The sequence below is a fragment of the Pangasianodon hypophthalmus genome, chromosome 3 (assembly GCF_027358585.1).
Source record: "Pangasianodon hypophthalmus isolate fPanHyp1 chromosome 3, fPanHyp1.pri, whole genome shotgun sequence".
NCBI classification, from domain to species: Eukaryota; Metazoa; Chordata; class Actinopteri; order Siluriformes; family Pangasiidae; genus Pangasianodon; species Pangasianodon hypophthalmus.
Genome location: NC_069712.1, coordinates 3,744,798 through 3,765,000, shown reverse-complemented (window position 1 = coordinate 3,765,000; position 20,203 = coordinate 3,744,798). Strand labels below are relative to the sequence as shown.

The 20,203-nt window shown below is 38.0% G+C and overlaps 1 protein-coding gene across 3 annotated transcripts in view; it reads right to left on the bottom strand.

Moving 5' to 3' along the window:
- The window catches only part of gpm6ab (glycoprotein M6Ab), a 77,145-nt gene that overhangs the window by 53,786 nt on the left and 3,156 nt on the right, over nt 1-20,203 (bottom strand). The window contains exon 1 of one of the 3 annotated variants that reach the window (XM_026939291.3): nt 1-321. This exon is cut by the window's left edge and continues 140 nt beyond it. The exons of the other annotated variants lie outside the window; for them this stretch is intronic. The gene's annotated coding sequence lies outside the window, so the exon portion shown is untranslated. Of the gene's footprint in view, nt 322-20,203 lie in introns of those variants that run through there. 3 annotated transcript variants of the gene reach the window in all.

Below are 20,203 nucleotides of genomic sequence, written 5' to 3'. Positions count from 1 at the left end.
AGTGTGTGAGGCCAGTGGTGCTCTGGGAAAGTCCTTTCACTTCTGATTCACGCACACACTCGTCTGTGAATGAAAGCTCAAAACCGTTCAGACGTGCAAACCCCTCGCGCTGCAGAAGCAGACCATCGCTAAGAGGAGGAGGAAGAGGAGGAGGAGGAAGAGGAGGAGGAGGAGGGCGTGTGCCGGGGATCCTTCTCTGTGGTTGCACAACGGGTGGGATTAATGATCACACAGTTCAGAGAGAGAGAGAGTTAAAGTGTGTGTTTGTGTGTGAGTGACTGAGAGGGAGAGAGAGAGAGAGAGAGAGAGAGATGGAGGGATGGAGGGATAGGGCAGGTGTTTAGGACCAGTGGAGTGCTGTAGTGCTGTGGCAGTGACACACAATGCTCTGAACAGACACAAAGTCTAACACTGGAACAGATGGAGGGGCGGGTCCTAGAAACACACACACACACACACACACACACACACACACCCCTCAATCCTCTCGTTGGAGCCCCCCCTTGTTGCCTACACCCCTCCTCCCTCCACTTTTCACTGAGAACAGACGAGACGTTAGCTAGCAGAGAGGCATTAATCCCGCTTGTATTTAAGATATGATACAGAGTTATCAACTGTTCCAATACTGTTCCAATACTGATTCAATACTGATTCAATACTGATTCAGTACTGATCTGACACTGATTCAATACTGATCTGATAGTTATTAAATACTGATCTGATACTGATTCATTATTGATCTGATTCTGATCTGATCCTGATTCAATACTGTTTCAATACTGATACAATGCTGATTAAATACTGATGTGATTCTGATATAATTCTGATCTGTGACTGATTCAGTACTGACTCATTACTGGTCTAATTCAATACATATCTGATATTGATTCAGTTCAGATCTGATAGTGATTCAATATTCATCTGATATTGATTCAGTGCTAATCCACTTCTGAAACCACTGATACTGATCAAATACTGATTTAATAATGATCTGATACTGATTTAATACTGATCTGATCTGAATCAGTCCTGTTTTAATACTGATCCGATTCTGATCTTCTCCTGATTCAATATTGATCTGCTACTGATCTGATACAGAATTAGTACTGATTCAATGCTGTTTTGCTACTGATTTGACACTGATTCAATACTAATCTGATATTGATTTGATACTGATCTTACACTGACTTAATACAGATTCAGTACTTATTTGCTACTCATTCAATACTGATCCAATGCTGATTCAAAACTGAACTCATACTGATTTAAATTGAGTCAATACTGATCTGATACTGATCTGTACCTGCACAATAATGATCGGACACTGAGCTGAAATTATTATACTAACCCAATACTAAATTAATACTGACCAAGTACTGATTTAATAATTAATCATTACTGATCCAATACTTATTTGTTACTTATCTGATTCTGATCTGATACTGATTCAATACTGTTCTGATAACGAACCAATACTGCTTCAATACTGATCTGATACTAATCAGATACTAATATGACACTGATCCAATACTGAATCAGTATTGATCAAAAAACTGATTCAAAACTGATCTGATACTGATCCGATACCAATTCAATACTCATCCGACACTGATTTGAAACTGATTCTTTATTGAATTGATACTGAATACATACTGACCAAACATTGACTCAATACTGACTCAATACTGATTCAAAACTGATATGATACTGACCTGATACCAATTCAATACTGATCTGATACTGATTTGAAACTGATTCTTTATTGAACTGATACTGAATACATACTGAATTCAATACTGACTCAACATTGATTCAATACTGATCTGATACTATTTCAGTAGTGAACTGACACTGAATCAATACTGACTTAATATCGAGTCAATACCAATTCAATACTGCTAATACTGCTGACACTGATCTGATACTGTCCTGAGCTGATCCGGTACCTAAGCCAGACGCTGATATCTGCAGTGCTGTCTAACTGTTCAACCACTCCTACCTGCCAGTCTTTAGTGGGGGCGTGACTGTCCAACACACAGAAAGAGGCGTCCAGAGCTCCAGCTCCAGAGTTCTCCACCCACGTCACTGTAAATGTCTCACTCACATCACAGATTCACTGATTTCAATAACTGATTCATTAACTGACTTGATTCACTGATCAAACCCATCCTGAGATTAAGAATACATGCAATCTTGAGGATTCATATTTGTCTTCATTGTATAATGAAAATGTCAACAGCATCAGGGTCACCTGACAGACCGTAACCATGGCAATGCAGTCACCATGACGGCAACATGGCTGAACACCTAGCAACAACAGTGAGGAGAGAGACGAAGGGATAGAATGACTGGTCAATGCTGGATAGTTCAGTAGTTTATAGCAGATGGTTTAATTACTATTATTATTATTATTAGTATTATTATTATTATTATATTTTGTATATTATTATTATTATTATTACACTCAGCTAGAGAGGTAGAAAGCCAATCTAGTGTTAAATGGTGTGTGTGTGTGTGTGTGTGTGTGTGATCATTTGTTTGTGTCTGTTTTGCTGGGTGCTTGTCCTTAGGGCTATGATTCATATACACACACACACACACACACACACACACACACACGTGTACCATGTTTTCAAACACTATAAAATGACTCCTCATTCACTACAATGATTTAGTGTTGCTTTTGTTTTGCATTTAAATACACTTTAATTTAACCTTAATACACTTAATGCACTTTAATTGAACCTTAAACGTCTGAGGCTGTGTGTAATTAGAGTAACGATTACGTCTGACCTCTGCCAGGTTTTAAGTGCGTGAGACAGAAGCGTCTCTTCATCCTGATTAACTCGGCGTGTCCCGACAGTAAAGCTGATTCACACACTCGGTAAATCTTTATAATCTGATGATTCAGTTTGCAGAGAGCGTTTTGCACAGAGAGCATTGATTTTTCGCCTAAATTAAAAAAATACATGAGTGCATAAAATATATATTAAAAAATACATAAATACATTCAGTACTGACCTAATGCTGATTTAATACTGATTGAATACTGATCCAATGCTGATTTAGTACAGATTCAATACTGATTCACTAGGAATCCAATTCTGATCCAATACTTATTCAATACAGATTAAATACTGATTAAATACAGCTTCAGTACTAATCCAATTCTGATCCAATACAGATTTAATCCTGATTAAATAAAGATTCAGTACTAATCCAATTCTGATTCAATACAGATTCAATGCTGAGTCAACACTAATCTGCCACAGACTCAACTGATTCCGATTCAAATTCTGAATCAATATCAATGTGTATCTAATTCAATAATGATTTGACACTGATCTGATACTAATTAGAAACAAATCTGATACTAAATCAGTACAGATCCAATACTGATTTAATAGTGGTTCAGTACTGACCCAATACTAATTTGTTACTTATCTGATACACACATGAAATGATGTAGATTTGTTTTTTGTTTTTGATTCGTCTGGTAATCAGGACTGTAACTGGCTTGTCCAATGCAGTTAGAGTGAGAAGCTGATAAACAGAATTAAAGCTGATTAGAAATTAGAAAGAAATTGATTGTGGTCAGGATCCGGAGCCTATCCCAGGAACACCGAGCGTGAATACACACAGGGTATTAATTCATCCAATAAATTCATAATAATATGACTAAATACAGCAGATGATTCAGTTCACAGAATGGTCTCTAAATGTCATTTTTCTTTTTTATGTCTTTCCTAAGCGATAAATTTTGTCGTGTTTTGCGCTGAAAATAAGACAAGCTTTTCCAAGCAGTACCTCACCATCTGTGTTGATAACTCACACTGGTTTGTTCATTAGAATAATCTTCACCCAGTATTCGACACCTTGAAAAAGAAACTCCAATAAATGCATACACAATGAGGAAAAAAGTGCAACATTATAGTGTTTATTATCGCCACTAAACACTCAGTGTTAAGACCCAAAGAGTGTTTATGATAGTGCAAAACGTTCACATATATCTTCCCCTCTGTGTGCTAAAAGCCTGTGCTCTACTCTCTCTGTCTAAATCTCCAACTGAACGATCGATTCCACTTGTTTATTCTCTCTGCACGAGTGTGTGTGTGTGTGTGTGTGTGTGTGTGTGTGTTAAACCACTGCCAGCATTACCACTCCCCATGGACCTTTTCTGATAATGTGCTTCACGTCATCTCAGTCCCCAAGACTCACACTTATAACAGGTACAGGGCAAAAAACTACAAAGATGTAGCTGAGAGCTCCATGTGGAGGATGAATAAGTAAGGAATAAAACACTTTTTATGTGTTACACTGTTATGACTTTATGTTTTATTAATGAATCACACATCAGACCTTTTAACCACATGCACCTATACGTCACTCCACTAACTTTTTTTTGTTTAATTACGTGCAGTGTGAAAACAAACCAAACAGCCAACAAACCAAAAGTATCAATTTTGCTAATTTTATGGACTAATACATGTGAAAGCATTCTAAAAGTGTGCTTGATCACTGCATTTTGTGTGTGTGTGTTTGTGTTTGTGTGTGTGTGGATGTGTGTGTCTTTATTTCTTTCCCTGAAAAGCTGAAAAGCAAGCTAATATCTCCAGTGCTTCCTCTGCCATGCTGAAGAGAGGGATCATTAATCCTAGCTCCACACACACACACACACACACAGCTCCAATACACACTGACACACGGCCGCGCTCACATCCCAGTGCTGGCACCTGGAATAGTTTATAGCTGGTGGTTTAGTGGAGCTGATCTCTTTAGAGCAGGTTTCAGGAAATAACGTTTAGGATCCAGCCTCATCTACAACACGGACAGCGCACTGATGGCAAACTACAAACAATACACATTAAAACCTCTAACCCCCAGAGTAGAGCAGCTGTGTATCGCTAAATACAGACTAGCAAAGACACAAAGCAACAGGCGAGTGTTCGTTTTCTACACACGTAAGTGACAAAGTGCTGCAATTGAGATTTTTTCAATTTCAACCAAATTAGGTATGACTCGGTAAAGCGACAAAGCCAATCAATTGTCTCAAATGATTCCTCAGACCAATCCTATGGCACTTGTGATCAGACATTTATTCAGTTCCCCACTCACAATTACGTCCCATTTACTGTTTGTAAATAATAGAAAAACATTCTATAGCACCTTTCATATAAAAAATTCAGTGCAAAGTGATTTATAGTGTGTAGTAAAAAGGTAATATAGTAAAATATATACTATAATATATTACAGTATGCATATATATATATATATATATATATATATATATATGCTGAATGTGAAATATATATAGTAAAATATATAGTAAAATAGTTAAATAACAATAATGTATTAAATAATCAAAGGGAAAAAAAAGTGTAATACATACAGCATAAAACCATTAAAAAAAATTCAATAAAAAATATCATGAATATATAAAAAAATTAAAAAGAAAAATAATAGTTATGTAAAAGTAACATGTCAGTAAAAGACAAGCAAATAATGAAAGCCATTTAATGCTAAAAACTCAGATATGTTCTTGTTATTGTCTGAAAACAGGAAGTCACATGACCAGATGACTATATGAGACAGTGATTACACTGGAATGTCCTAATTTATTTGGTGTTCACCACAAATTAACTCACAACACACACACACACACACACACACACACTCCTGTGCACTCACTGGACCTGATCATTCTTCTCATTTAATGGCCCGAATTGAATTTGACCAAAACCCTAATCAATTAGCTGACGAGCTGACGTGAATGACGATGACCGAGCTGCAGCGTGATTGTTTCTGACTGGAGAGATTACGGACGTTCTGCACGCAGTGTAATAACACAACACTGATAATACACAATTCCATCATTCGTGAAGTGTTTAGAGCTGAGTTCATTCATATTTACAGATTATATTATACAGTGTTGTATAATATAATCAACAGTGTTGAATTCCGGATTCTGATTGGTCAATTCAAACCAGGTTTCTATTATTTTAATATATACATGTTGTTATTGAACATAGAAATGTATAATCTCTGATATAGCAAAGTTTCATTATAATAATTTATAATGGGAAAAAGCTTAAGATTAAAAGTTTATGGGATTATTGTTTTAACATTAAACAGAAAATATTATCAACAAGTCTGGAAGAAATTTTTTCTAGGGTGCTGTTTTAACGCATTAAACCATGAAGCCAAAAATGCTGAATGTGAAATTTATTGGGGTTGTTTTTGGTTTGTATTGTGCTGTTTTTTTTATTCCTGTGGATAGTGGATAGTGTCTATTACAAGGTAAGTATGTGAGAGATTTGGTCATTGCTTTGATACATTAAGGCATTTAAGGCTTTTTTTCACACTAAGCATTTTATAATGTCCTATTTTTTTACCAATTTACCAAGCAGACCAAAGGGCTAGGTGATTGACATGCTAATGGTCAGGCAATCATGAAATGACATCATATAATTGCTACCACTATTACATTGGACTTACACTCTGTTTTGTCTCATCTTCAGACGACCCTTTCACTACAGGCTACAGATACTACTTGTACACTTTTCTGGCCACAAGCTTCAGAATCTTTAGGATTGCAATCTGTATAGCTGCTGTTTCCACACGTGTGTGCACTGGTTCCTCAGTGAAAAACAAATATTTGAACACTATGACTCTGTGAGCCTCACAGAGCAAGATATTGTCTCAGAAACTGAATAGTTAATAGCAATCTATCTTGAAAAGTTTTGTTTGACTAAAACCGAGTTTACATTGCACAATTTTCAGCTTGAGTTTGTTGCAAAGACAAAAAAATGCACAATTCTTCGGGCATAAGTTGAGATTGACGGTCTTAGAATGCATAATGTGATGCTCACCAGTGGCTGATTTACTGCCATTTCAACCAAAGACAACTTATGACAAAGTGTCAGAATATTTTTTTAGTAAAATCTCAGCGTGAGCGCTGCTACAGCACTCGTCTAAAAGCCACCAATAGGAGGACGGCATAAGATGACGCCGAACTCACGGGACAGCGTAAATGAAATGTAAACAAAAGCTGCTAATGGAGAGAAAAAATATCTTCATTATTCTCATAATCTCAAGCGCATGAGAGCCAGTTTTCTGCACGAGACCAGATCATGTGGATTGTTCATGCAAGCAGAGCAGACATTTTCTTTAATCACAGGTTCATCTATAGAAGATCTTCATTACATAATCTGACAAGGAGAACCCACATTATTAACAGTCTGTTATACAATTCGACATGATTTTATCAGGATCTCATATGTTGTAACATGTAATAATCTTAAAGACCCTAAAATTTTGGTACAAAGGTTGTTCCTGGCCCTGTCATACAAAAAATATAAGATAAAAAGACTAGCGAATGATGGCGGTCTGACTTGCAAGAATACACGGAAAGAAAAAACTACTTGAAGATCAGTAGCTCCACCCACTTTGCTTTGCAAACAGCTTTTTGTTGTTGTAAATCGACTTTTGGCTACTTCGTCATCTCATGTTGCTGCTGGCGTGAAGAGGGGATGACACACGCATCCTCTTGAGACATGTGAAGCCCGTCACCTTGGGCGAATAAAAGGAGAAAACAATGTTGTTATTTTTCCCAAATCTCCATCACAGTGTCTCCTTTGTGAAAACTCAAAAGGGAAACTAGACACCCGTCATGTTACTGAATGCAGTCTGAATTCTGGCTGGCCTTTATTCAGTTGCCACTGGTGATTGGTAAAAGTCAGCCAGCTCACTTCCTGTGCACGCTGTCAAAGGCCTTCAGCCGGGTCACATCCGCCAGAAACACCCGCTGAAACACACCATTATCAGCCGGAAAACACGCGGCACTGAAAACCAGCCAGCCGCACTCCTGCTATGTTGACCGATCCACAATATTATATTTGTGAATCTATATATTTGTGAAACTATTGCAAATCTATGAGGAGACGTGTTTCTCTATGAAGCTTCATTACGGATACACTAAAAACTCGTGGCGCTATTGCATTAGCGTTGATGGAGAGAAAAATGGCCGACTGAGGCTAACCAGATTTATAGAAAATGAAAGACAGCCAGCACCCTCTCAGATGCTCTGTGAGCAGCTCAGTGTCTGGCTGAATTAGGTTTGTGTGGAACTGAAAGCAATAGAGGATGATTGCCATGAAAAGGCTGCGTAATACGGTTTCGGAGGAAATCTAATGTTTGTTGTCTATCACAGTTTAAATCTTTCAATTCTACATAGCTTCAGCTGCTTCAGGATGCCAAGGCAGGACAGTGTATCATGTTCCTCTGCATTCATCCTTGTGTTTCATTACTGTTATCAGTACTCCTGTGTCATCTTCAAGCTTTCTTTACTCCAGCTCTATGCAAGCTGTTGCACTCCGTCGATCGTTAGCTCTATGATAACCATTATACTTTGTTTACTGCAACTCTATGCTAGCCGTTGTACTTTGTTTACTGCAGCTTTTGCTAGTGGTTGTATTTTCAACTATATGCCAGCCTTCATACTCTGTTTACTCCATCTCTATGCTAGCTTTTTCAGCTATTTTATACCCTATAAACGTTGTGTACTCCAGTGTTATGCTAGCTTTTGTACTCTGTTGATTTTAGTTATATGCTAGCCTTTAAACTTTGTATAATCCAGCTTTTTCCTAGCTTCTTAAATTGTGTATACAAGCTTTATGCTCACCTTGTGTAATTCTGTAAAACATTAGAAAGTTGCATTCTGTAATAGGGATGTAGCAGTAATGTTGCATAATGTTGCATTAAATAAATGCTGTGGTAAGACTCCATGTTCTGACCTTATAGGAAAATCTAACAGCACACCCTGAAGTGTTTTATTCCTTACTTACCAGATGAAAGAGTGTTTGAGAGGTACAGGTAGAAAGAACAAGAAACAAATCAGGAAAGTAGAGCATCTGCACAGTGGTTTATTAATAGACCCATTGCTCAGTGAGGGGTTTGTCTGATGTGACGTGAGTTTCAGTTCATAATTATCAGATTTTGGATTAATTATTAAAATTGTGATCATAACCATCAAAAAAATAGGATGTAACCTGTCTGCATTGATTATAGCATCTTTGCTTTAACCTGGTGCACAACTGCAAACTAATACACACATGCATTCTCAAATACACACACACACACACACACACAATTCCACGAATCCTTCAATTAGCTGGCCTTGAACTGTCAGAGTGGAAAAATCAGCTTCATGCTATCACTCTTGGACAGTCACCATGGTAACACACACCTCCACAGAGCCGTGCTAATCGAGAGACAGATCTAAAAACACATTCACACGCATGAGCTCAGTGAAGACAACAAGTTACAGCAAACACTTCACACTTCTTTATTTTATGTGCTTTAACAAAATGGTGTCATATGAACAAGAGTAACATAGAGACACTTTGAAATAAAAAGTACACAATGTGCCATTTACACCATATGCAGTCAAGCAGCCAAGATACGTCTCATGTCGGTTTGCTTCCTTGGTTTGTCCTAGACTTAGCAAGAAATTGAAGTTTATAGCTGTCAGTTTAGCACCGTGTAAACTTCATGTTTAAATCAGCACACATTCACCTCACTAATATATACGAATAGTGCCTTGTATAAGTATCCACTACCTTTGAAATTTTCCACATGTTGCACTTTGGGAGGGGGATTCATGCAAATTGCAAAATTATTTAAAAAGTTTAAAAGTTGTTTGCCAGTTTACTAGATAATTTGTGGCTGTAGTTTTAATCTTACATTAAACTAGCATTAAACATTAGCACATCTCTTCCTATCTTATTTCTTGCACACACAGCATGTAGCCAGTTGCCCCATGTCCTGGTTTTGTTGGAGAAATTGGCTCCCAAAATTCATGAGCAGTCATCATATGCTTTTTAAAAAAAAAATTCCCTCTAATTTTGGTTACTTCCATGTCACCTGTATGTAGCATCAGTTCTATAGCTTGTGTAGAAAAATATTCGTCGCTATTTTAGGCAAGGCAAACTGTTTAACTTGCAAGCACATCTGTAATGTGCTAAATGTTATGCTGTAAAATGACATACTGTAAACTGAAAGGTCCAAAAATGGCTGAAAAGTTTTCTCTTTTTTGTTAAAATGCTGATCAAAGAAACCATGACCTTTCTTTGAGGGATGTGGTTAGTCAAGCAGATGGAAAACAGCATGAATCTGCAACAATACTACATGTAACCTTTCCAAAAGTACTAAAATGATACAAAACAGTAACATCTGCACTAATTTCGTATCATAACAGATGATACTCCTCATGATGCATTAATCTGGCTTTACTGTGAAATGTGTGACCAGGTCATAATACCCAGAAACCACCAATAAGAGGTGCACACTATAAATCAGCTAGCCTTTACAAATCCCTTTCCCAGCCTCCCTGAATAAAGACTGTAAATCAGCATAATTTACTGTACAGGCCGGTGAAATAGGTTAGGGTTTTGGCTGCATGCCCAGCTATTGTCCTAAATCCGAGCAGCCCATGCTAATACAGGAATAAAGGCTACATGGTTTGAGGGGGAAAAAGTAACAGTTTGTGTGAGAGAGACCTTTTCAAGGCCTCATGCTGGTAAGAGATTCTCCATGCCCAAAAAAGGACTTTAAATTACAGTAGATGTCTGAAAACCCAGTTCTGAAAAGTGGCAAGAGTAGTGGGTATCAGTGAGAAAATCTATGTTTACATGATTCATTGCCTTCTTTCACTGACCTGGAAAATTATATTATTCATCATGTCATTTATTGTTTAACAGACTACTTTGTTTACTGGATTTCTGCACTACTCATATCTGAATAGTTCCATCATTACTGTTGCACACTGACATACCCAATGTTCTCAGGGTCTAAAGTTCATAAGTGCATTTTATATAATTCTGTTTCTTTGTGTTACTTTATCTGTATACAGCTCTAGTCCCAGACGCAGCTACTACTAGAAGATCCCCGGATGAAGTGGGGCAGTGATAGCTCAGTGTTAAGGTGTTTAAGGTGCTGGACAGCTGATTGGAAGGTTATGTGTTCCAATCAAATCCTCACCAATCTGCTGCTGCTATTGGGCCCTTAAGCAAAGCCCTTAACCCACAACTGCTCAGTTGTAGGCTGTCTCTTTTGTAAGTAGCTTTGGATAAAAGCATCAACCAAATTAGGTAAATGTACCATTCTCAAGCTGAGTATCGTCAAGTCTATCTTGTGTCATGTCTTGTATTGTTGTGTCAAATCTTGCCTTGTTGAGTCTTGTCTCGTATTATATTGCTGAGAATCTCTCCAGAACATCCCGGGTCTGCCCCAGTGTCTCTGTCTCATGGGACATGACTGATACAGGTCTAGTGGAAGCCAACTAGGGGGCATCCTTGCAAGTTGCCTGAACCACCTCAGCTGGCTCCTCTCAATTTAAAAATACTCCAAGCCTCTCCCACATTGTTGAGGCCTTCAACCTTTCACAGAGACTAAGCATATCAACCCTGTTGGAAGAACCCTATTTCCGCTGCCTATTTCGACTGTGACCATAGCTGATGACTGGGCCATAGATTGACCAGTAAACAGAAAGCTTAGCTTCTACTTTATCACTACAGAAAGGTGTAGTGAGTGTAACGGTGCTTACACTCTCTTTTTCCATCACTTGGTTATAAGACCCCAAGATACTTAAATTCCTCCACCAGGGGCAAGGTGTCCCTGCTCACTTGAAAGGAGCATTCAACTTGCATTAGGGTTACCACGACCCACCCCCTGAAGTGCCGAGGATAATGGCTAGTGATCAGGCCACCCATGTAACCAAACTGATGTGAAGGTGATGTGAAGCCATCCTGTTGCCTCAACACCTGCAAGAGGAAGGGAGGGGGTCAGGTGCAATGGCAGTCGGGTGACCGGCAAGAAATGGACTGTCTTAAGTGGCCTTTACTTACTATGTTGTGCTAAAATATTATTTGTATGCTGCTGTAATGCTTAAATTTCCCAGTAGTGAAAGGGATAGGAACAACTTTATTCAAGTCTTATCGTGTCAAGTCTCGTCTTGTTGTAATTTGTTGTGTTGAGTCTTGTCTTGCTGAGTCTAGGTGTATTGAGTGCTGTCATGTTGAGTCTTGTCTTCTTGAGTCATGTCTTGTTGAGACTAAGTGTTAATGTGTCCAGTTTTGATAAGTCTTGACTTGTCTGAACTTGCTGCACCTTGTCAAGTCCTGTCTGTGTCTTCTTGTGTCTTGTCGAGTCTTGCCATCTTGAATCTTGACTAGCTGAGTCTTGTTGACTCTTGTTGTGTCAAGTCTTGTCTTGCTGAGTCGTGTCTTGTATTGTATTATATTATTGAGACTTATCATATCTTGTCTTACTTTGTCCTGTTGAGTCCCATCTTATATTGTCTTGCCAAGCCTTGTGTTGTTGAGTCTTTTGTCTTGTTTAGCCTCTCAGCAGTCCAGAGTGTCAGTACTTGCTCCAAACCTAATGTTTTCTTGGATATTTACAAAAAATTTCAGTCCTATTTTAAAATCCAGATCATGTTAGCTAAGTCAGGCCTGCTGTACATCAGCTAATAACACCCCCAAGAGGGTGAAGGCTAACAGGTGCTTTTCTAAGGGGAATGTGAAGCAAGTTGACACATTCATTGTAAGAGCAGTGCACTGTCCTATTGTTACACATTTTATAAAATACATCAGTGGCTAACAGTGTCACTTGTGGTTTCAACCGTGTTCTCTTGGGATTTCATAGCATAGTTGGGATTTAAACCCTTAGAGATCTGCACCACATGGGAGTTCTCAATCCTCATTTTAATCATGGCTCTGTCTGTGTTTCTGTATCAAAATGTGTGAGTGTGTTTGTAGTACTCCTTACTGAGTTTCAACATTACATTCTTCTCTTATCCATGAATGTAAATCCCACTTCACCCCAAATATGTCATTAATGCAAATTCAAAACAGATTATTATAATTTAGCTGAATTCCAGGAGCTGAAAGTGGATCTCAAACAGATCTTGATTGCTGCACGACATTTGTGGTAAGTAGAAAACTGTGTTAAACTGATTTTCCAAACTATTTCTTCAAGGTCTAGCATTGGTGAGGTTGAACGTGCAAACAAAGCAGAAATCCGTTAAACATAATCTCTATTCCACATGCCGTTCACACACACAGAGTCGTGACAGTCACAATTGTACAGCCAAAGGCCAAAGACTGGAGCTGTTACGTCATACAGAGGAAATTCCTGAGCAGATATGAGAATCATGGTCAAAGAATAATGGATTTATGGACATTCACGTTCATGCATACCATAAACCTGAGGCTCAGTTGGGAAAATCATTGCATTCAATAACTTTCTGTGTGAATGAAATCACTGCTTTCTCACTGCTCTCTTTTTCCAAATACAGAATAAATTGCATTTTCCACCTTTTACTGTCCAGCTGATTGAATTCCTTACTTGTAAGGATTCTGTAAGAATCACCTAATACATATTTCCTTCAATTTGCATCACAGGCTTGTGTGGTTATAAATCATTGACTAGTGACACTGTGATATTTTTACGAGGTTGTCATACTGAGAACATGTCAAACTGTAACACCCCAGTTTAAACAGAACTGTCTCTTTTCAATAATTTGTTTTTTAAGATGCCTTCATTGATTTCCTCTCATGACTTAGAAGTGTACAAGTGTGCAAAATCAAAGTCAGCTTACAGCAAGATACAATCATACATAATAAGCTACAATTATTATTATTATATATATTTGTTTCCCTGCAGGATATCCAGGGTGCATTTAAACTAAATCAAAATTGTGTAGTTAGATTATAAAACACATAAACACTGCACTGTCACATATAATTATGATATGATTATATAGATCAGGTTTCCTGGGGGGCTGCTGTTGTGGAGCTATGTATTACTTTTTTTTTCAATACTTAGTTTCTTAGTTCTGCCAAATCATTCACTGTAATGTCATTCTTTTAGGCAATCAGGAGGTTAAATACACGAATATCCACCACATCCACCACTGGCTATTGCTGTAGCAGCTAGACTTGAACCAGGGTTTGTTTCTAAAATGAAGTTGTTAATATAGACATAGACTTCTAGCCAGTAACATTTAGCTTTTAGCTAATTTACATTATAGCATTACTAATTCATTGTAGTTTTGTTGTTATTGTTACATTTTAAAATAGCTTTTTTTGGACGTTTATTGTTTTTGTTAATCTTTTATATTGGGTATTATGTTAAATATGTAGTGATAAATCGACATATCAAGATAATTTGATATACATGTCTACCCTAAACTGAAAAAAGGGCATATGTGGTCAGTCTGATTCAAGAAAATATGTCGTATGGTTTACATAAAAAATATTTGCTTTTAGATTTACTCTTCAAAACTTGATTTCATTGCTTTCATTGCCCACTCAGTGCAAGGGTCCTGTGTTCGGGCTTGAGATCGGATGATTGTCTGTGTTTTTGGTTGTCTGTGATGTTTCACGCTGATTTTATTCCAGCGCTTTAAATATCAAATGATGTTGGCTGTACACAAAAACACTCAAGATGTTGGACTACTGATTGGAAGGTCATGAGTTCAAATCCCAGCACTGCCAAGCTGCTACTGCTGGGCGCTTGAGCAAAGCCCTTAACCCTTAATGCTCAGTTGTATAAATGAAATAAATGTAAGCTGTTCTGGATAAGGGCGTCTGCCAAATGCTGTAAATGTAAATGAAGTCATTCACTTAGAACCGACAAACAGTGTAAGAAATGAATTTATGTAGAAGTAACATTTCATTTGTATGGAACCAATGTACACATTTGAATACACAAGTAAATTCACTAATTATTTTTTTTTAATCAGATTGTATTTATCCATTCTGTATTTTTCCATATTTGACTTAATGTAGAATTTTTTTTTTTTTTTTTAATATGAGCTTTATAACTATGCATCCGGAAACACCAGAAAGCACTGTATGGGAAAAAGTAAAATCTTCTAGCTTACCTTTCTTTGCTTAACTTTCTTAAAAAAAAAAAAAAATCACTGTATTTCTAACACATTATCTGCTCATACATATAATGTATTCGGCTACATCCCAGCAATGCACATAGTGATAAATATTTGACTGTGGCCTGCTGTGGAGCTTTAAACTCTATCCCCTTTGAGAAAGCCATTTAAATCTGACACTACAGTCTTTTAGCAGACGTACATCCTTCTCCTGTAAAGAATGTGTAAAACTTTCCCAGAATACAGACAATACATCGAGTGTGGAAACACAGCTGCAGAACTAATCAGCAGGATGTTGCATATAAATATACAGTACAGTACAGAGAAGTGATCTGTAGTGAACAATAGGATTATCACACACTCAAGATTACGCAAGATTTTGTCCACACACCTACTCCAGCTTTCTGTTTTCGAACTGGGAATCTGATCCTGGAGTGGAGAATACACACTATTCTTCTCTCCAGTTATTTCCTGCGCATGACCAAACGTTCCACAGTTAAAGAGTGGGCGGATTTGGAGATGCGGTCCGTCTGTCAGGTCATCGGAGACTCGCCCACGGGCTGAGACACACAGGCGCGATCGGACGAGCTCAGGGTTTGTGTTCAGCACGAAAAAACGTAGCGAAAGTTCAGCTACAGCGAAAGGAAGGGGAAAAAAGTATGTGTGTGTGTGTGTGTGTGTGTGTGTGTGGAGGGGGGTAAACCCAACAAGAAGGGCACCTCTTCTGCTGGCTGTTTATTGTTCTTTATGGAAACCTTACACTGCACATATCGTGAGATAATAAAGGGAGGAAAATATGCGAGCTGCCAGGCGGCCTTGGCTCGAGGTTAGATAGTCTGTTATTGAAATTTTAGCCTCGTCATTTCATACAGGAAAGAAGGAGGAGGAGGAGGCGTCCAGGCAGACGCCGTTTCCTCTGGAAAGCTGTAGATTCCTCCAGAATCTTTAATAACATTTCATATTAACCATTCACTTCTAGCTTAAGTCGCACTGCTAGTCTTGTATTAGTTCATGATCATCATAAGACGGGGAGGATTCTAAATATTTTACATTAGTGATTCTTCTTAAGCCAGTGCGATTTCAGTGGAATTAAGATTATTACCTGTAACATTGTACAAGATCCCAATAAAATGTAAATACTAGGAGATGATATAATGTTTATATGTCAGAGCACATGATGAAGATCCTCTGATGATAGACTTGCGGTTTAAGAAAATGACTACGTTCTGTTTACGTCATCAATCAGAGTGATCTCATTCAGTATAAGAGTAGTAGCAATGTCGTGTGTGTAGAAACACTTTTTAAGAGGTGAAGAGTTTGGAGCTATTTATGGCTGAGAAAAAGAGGACATGGAATGCCCTTTGTTCAAAATGAGCTTGAGGCCATAAGGATATCTTTCTGTCTATTAGCATGAATGGTAGCTTTGCGAGGGGTCAGTCATGTACGCTGGTAATGTTATATTAATTAACGTGAGCAATTCGGTAGTTTACATAATCATTTCGTTGGCTTTGCACTTGTACTCTGCTCAATGATAATAAAGTTGCACCTAATCTAATCGAATCTAATCTAATTTAATCTAGTTTCATTCTGTGTTTTGAGATTGGTGCCATCCTATACCGTCTTCTTACTGGTGGATTTTACACGAGCGTCATTTACAGCAGCGCTCACGCTCTGGGATTTTAGTCAGAGATTTCTCTTGGTGTCTGACTTTTTGGTTAGAAGTGCCAGATGTCAGGTATTCGCACACACAGACCACCTGAAATAACTGAAACAATGAGGCGAACAATTCGAAAAGTCAAAGACAAAAAAAAATCAGCCATCAGCAAACAGGCAAAAATAAACAAATCCATAGAGCAAAGTAGCAACAAAAAAAATCTCAATTCAATAACTGGAAACTCCATTCGAGAACAGAACAAAAGACTCAGTAATGATCTAAAAGGCTGGGAATGCTAACGCTAACGCTCAACATTAGGAGCACATCTCCTGATCAGAAGGTTACGTCTTCTAATTGTTTCATCGACCAGATGCAGCTTTATACAGTAGTGCTCAGACAGCAGTTTATCTACAGTATATGTGAGGAATAAAACGCTACGTGTCGTGCTGTGATAGGAAAAGAATCAACGACAGGGTGGTATGATGAAGCATTTCTTATAACTATTTTCTGAACTGTTTTATTCCTCTTATACCACAGCAATTTGTATTTATTAAAAAACAATGCTGTATTTTTTATCTGTTTATAGTTACATTTGATGCTGTGGAAGTCCACGAGACCTGTTATCTCTTACGTTACAGCAGCTATAAAGAGTTTTTCCCTCACCAGCCTCTTGTTTTCTCTCTCTTGAAGAAAAAAAAAAAACTGCAGCTTGTCATGTTATGGAGAAACACAACATAAACCACGTAAACTCACAATCACCTTATGATCACTTGCACGCTACTTATTTTTGCTGCTAGCTAGTTTTTCATTCTTATCTTATTTTATTGTACTTATATTTATTTAGGTTACTGCAATATGGATACTGTAATCTGTGTTTTCTGTGCATCGTCTGTGTCCGGAAGATGTCAGAAAACTTAAAGTTAAAGCTCTACCTCTGACTGTTACAAAGCACTGACACTGGAGACTCCTTCCATAAATGTTAAATAAACATCTCCTAATAGAAACCTTCACCATATCAACGATCATGAACTTTGTAAAATTCGTTCTGTGCAGCATCTGCCATACATGTTCCTCTGTGAATGAGCTGTTGATATAGAAATGATAACGTATTAGAACGAGTGCATTATTATAATAATGTGATTTATAGCTGCACTACTGTCAGATCAATCAAATGACACATAAGCCTGAGTTTTAAAGCTGAAATCTGAATGTTCAGTCTTGGCATTATAACACCAACACAATCTCTCTCTGTGGCTTTCTTTTTCTTTAGCTCAAGGCCAACGTACCCTCGAACCCCAGTTCAAATTCTTCACATTAGCTCCCAGTTTGCTGAAAGAGAGAGAGAGAATCCCGATAGAGGGGGGAAACACAAACACGGGGACGCTTGTTAGGCCTGTCAAAGACCCCACACAGCAGAGCAGAATGTTTGGAGGAGGCACAAAAAGTTCCAAATAATGCGGCTATTTATCCTTCATGTGACTTTGTGCATATATTACAGATCCGCGGTCATGAAGAGAGAGACACAAAGAGCGAAACACGCAGCTGAGAGTCATATCACACGCAATCAAAAGCCACAGAGCGCTTCTGTGTCCTGCTCAAAGAGGAGCTGTCTGTCATTTCAACACCCCGAACCTGTCTCACATCACCACAACACACTGAGACACGCTGCGGCTCCAGGTTCTGCGCTAGAACCTCTGCTTTGAAATGATATCAACTAGAGCTGATCTGATAAAGACAGTGTTGATTAATTTTCTATAGCAGCAGCTCTGACAGTAGCGCAGCTGCAAATCACATTATCGTTTCTATAGTAACCGCTCATTCACAGGGACCTGTGCGGTTAATATGGTCTTGGTGAAGTTTTCTGTAAGGAGATGTTTATTTAACGTTTATGGAAGGAGTCTCCAGTATCAGCGCCTTGTAACTGTCTTCAGGACGGAGGAGTTTACACTTTTTGCTGTTTCTCTTTGTTGTGTGAGAGAGAGAGGCTGGTGAGGGAACTAAAAAAACTATTTATACATAGCTGCTATAACATAACATAGGAACTAAATTGATTTGCATGCATTCCACAACGTTAAATGTAACTATAAACAGACAAAAAGTATGACGTGTCATTCATTAATAAATAAATGATTGTTTGCATCGAAAAATTGCTGTGGTATAAGAGGAATAAAACACTTCAGCATGTGCTGTTATAGGAAAATAATCATCTACAGGATGGTAGCAGTAACTCTGCTTCATCACACCACCTTGTCATTGATTATTTTCCTAAAACAGCATGACACGCAGTGTTTTATTCATTACTTTAATACCAGCTTTTTTTCTTATATAACTTTATATAACCTCACTGTGCACACTCAAAATTGGTCACTGTCTGTGTGTGTGTGTGTGTGTGTGTGTGTGAGAGAGAGAGAGAGAGAGAGAGAGAGATTTCTTCATAACTAAAGAGTATCTTGATGTACATGAAGATGTTATAAATGAAACGAATACATGTTATAAATGAATCCCGGCAGAGTTTAAGTCTGTCTCCTCCCACACATCTGCAATCCAAAAGTGTCCCTAAAGCACAGTTATGTAACAAAAACCAACAAACAGGCTTCAGACTATTTACAAAAAATCCTCAACACTAACACTCACACTTCTTAACTCTTTCAGTGTGAAAAACAGGAGAATCATGAACGTTGGAGTTAATAAACTCAACACTAGTCTGAGGCCTGGTCCACGGTAATGACACTCAGAATGACAGTTTTGTGTTTTGGCCACACTTCTGTAATCAGTGCGTTTTAGAAAAGTTTCCCGTCCGTGATGAAACGCAAAAACAACTTAAAACAGCATGCAGGACATGCACACTGGGGGTTTAAGCCATGACCTTTACATCATTTCCACTAATTTCTTTTTTTTTGTCCATAAAACATACATTTCTGTACGACATAGCATCAAAAAGCAGCCAAAGATGGAATTTAAATATCTAATAAAGAAAACAGGATCATTAAAATTCTGCCATCTTGGAATTGTCGAAGTCACATGACAACCACAGAGCAACGTTGTTTGTTTTGTTTGTTTTTTTTAATTCAAAAGCTACGTTTTCCCTCATTCACACTGTTTGGTGAGATTTGAAAACATTTACTACGGATGGAAAGGCAAATTGCACAAAAATTTGGAACGTCGATATCATACAGTATGTATACTTTTCTGGCCACGAGCTTCAGGATGTCAAAAGCTGCAATCTGATTGGCTGTCAGCACTTGAGTCTCCAGTGGGAAATCACAGTGACACAACAACCTTTTTCGGGGCAAGATATAGTCATGAAATCACGTTTTATCATATTATTAAAGAGATTTGTTTAAAGCTACAAATAAACAGAAATAAACACATTACTGTTAAATGTCTAGGATTGGTCGACTGCCCTGTCAGTCAAAATAAGGGAGGTTCTTAGCTACATTTATTGACCAGATTGTAGTGCAACTCAACACCTATGGAAGTGAATTAACCCCTACTATGTTCATACAGGACTGAGTTATCTGGAGTGTTGAATTAAACTGTATGTTATCATTCAATACACTCTGAAAGTGTTGAGGTAACAAAGTCAGCACACAGCAAAATCC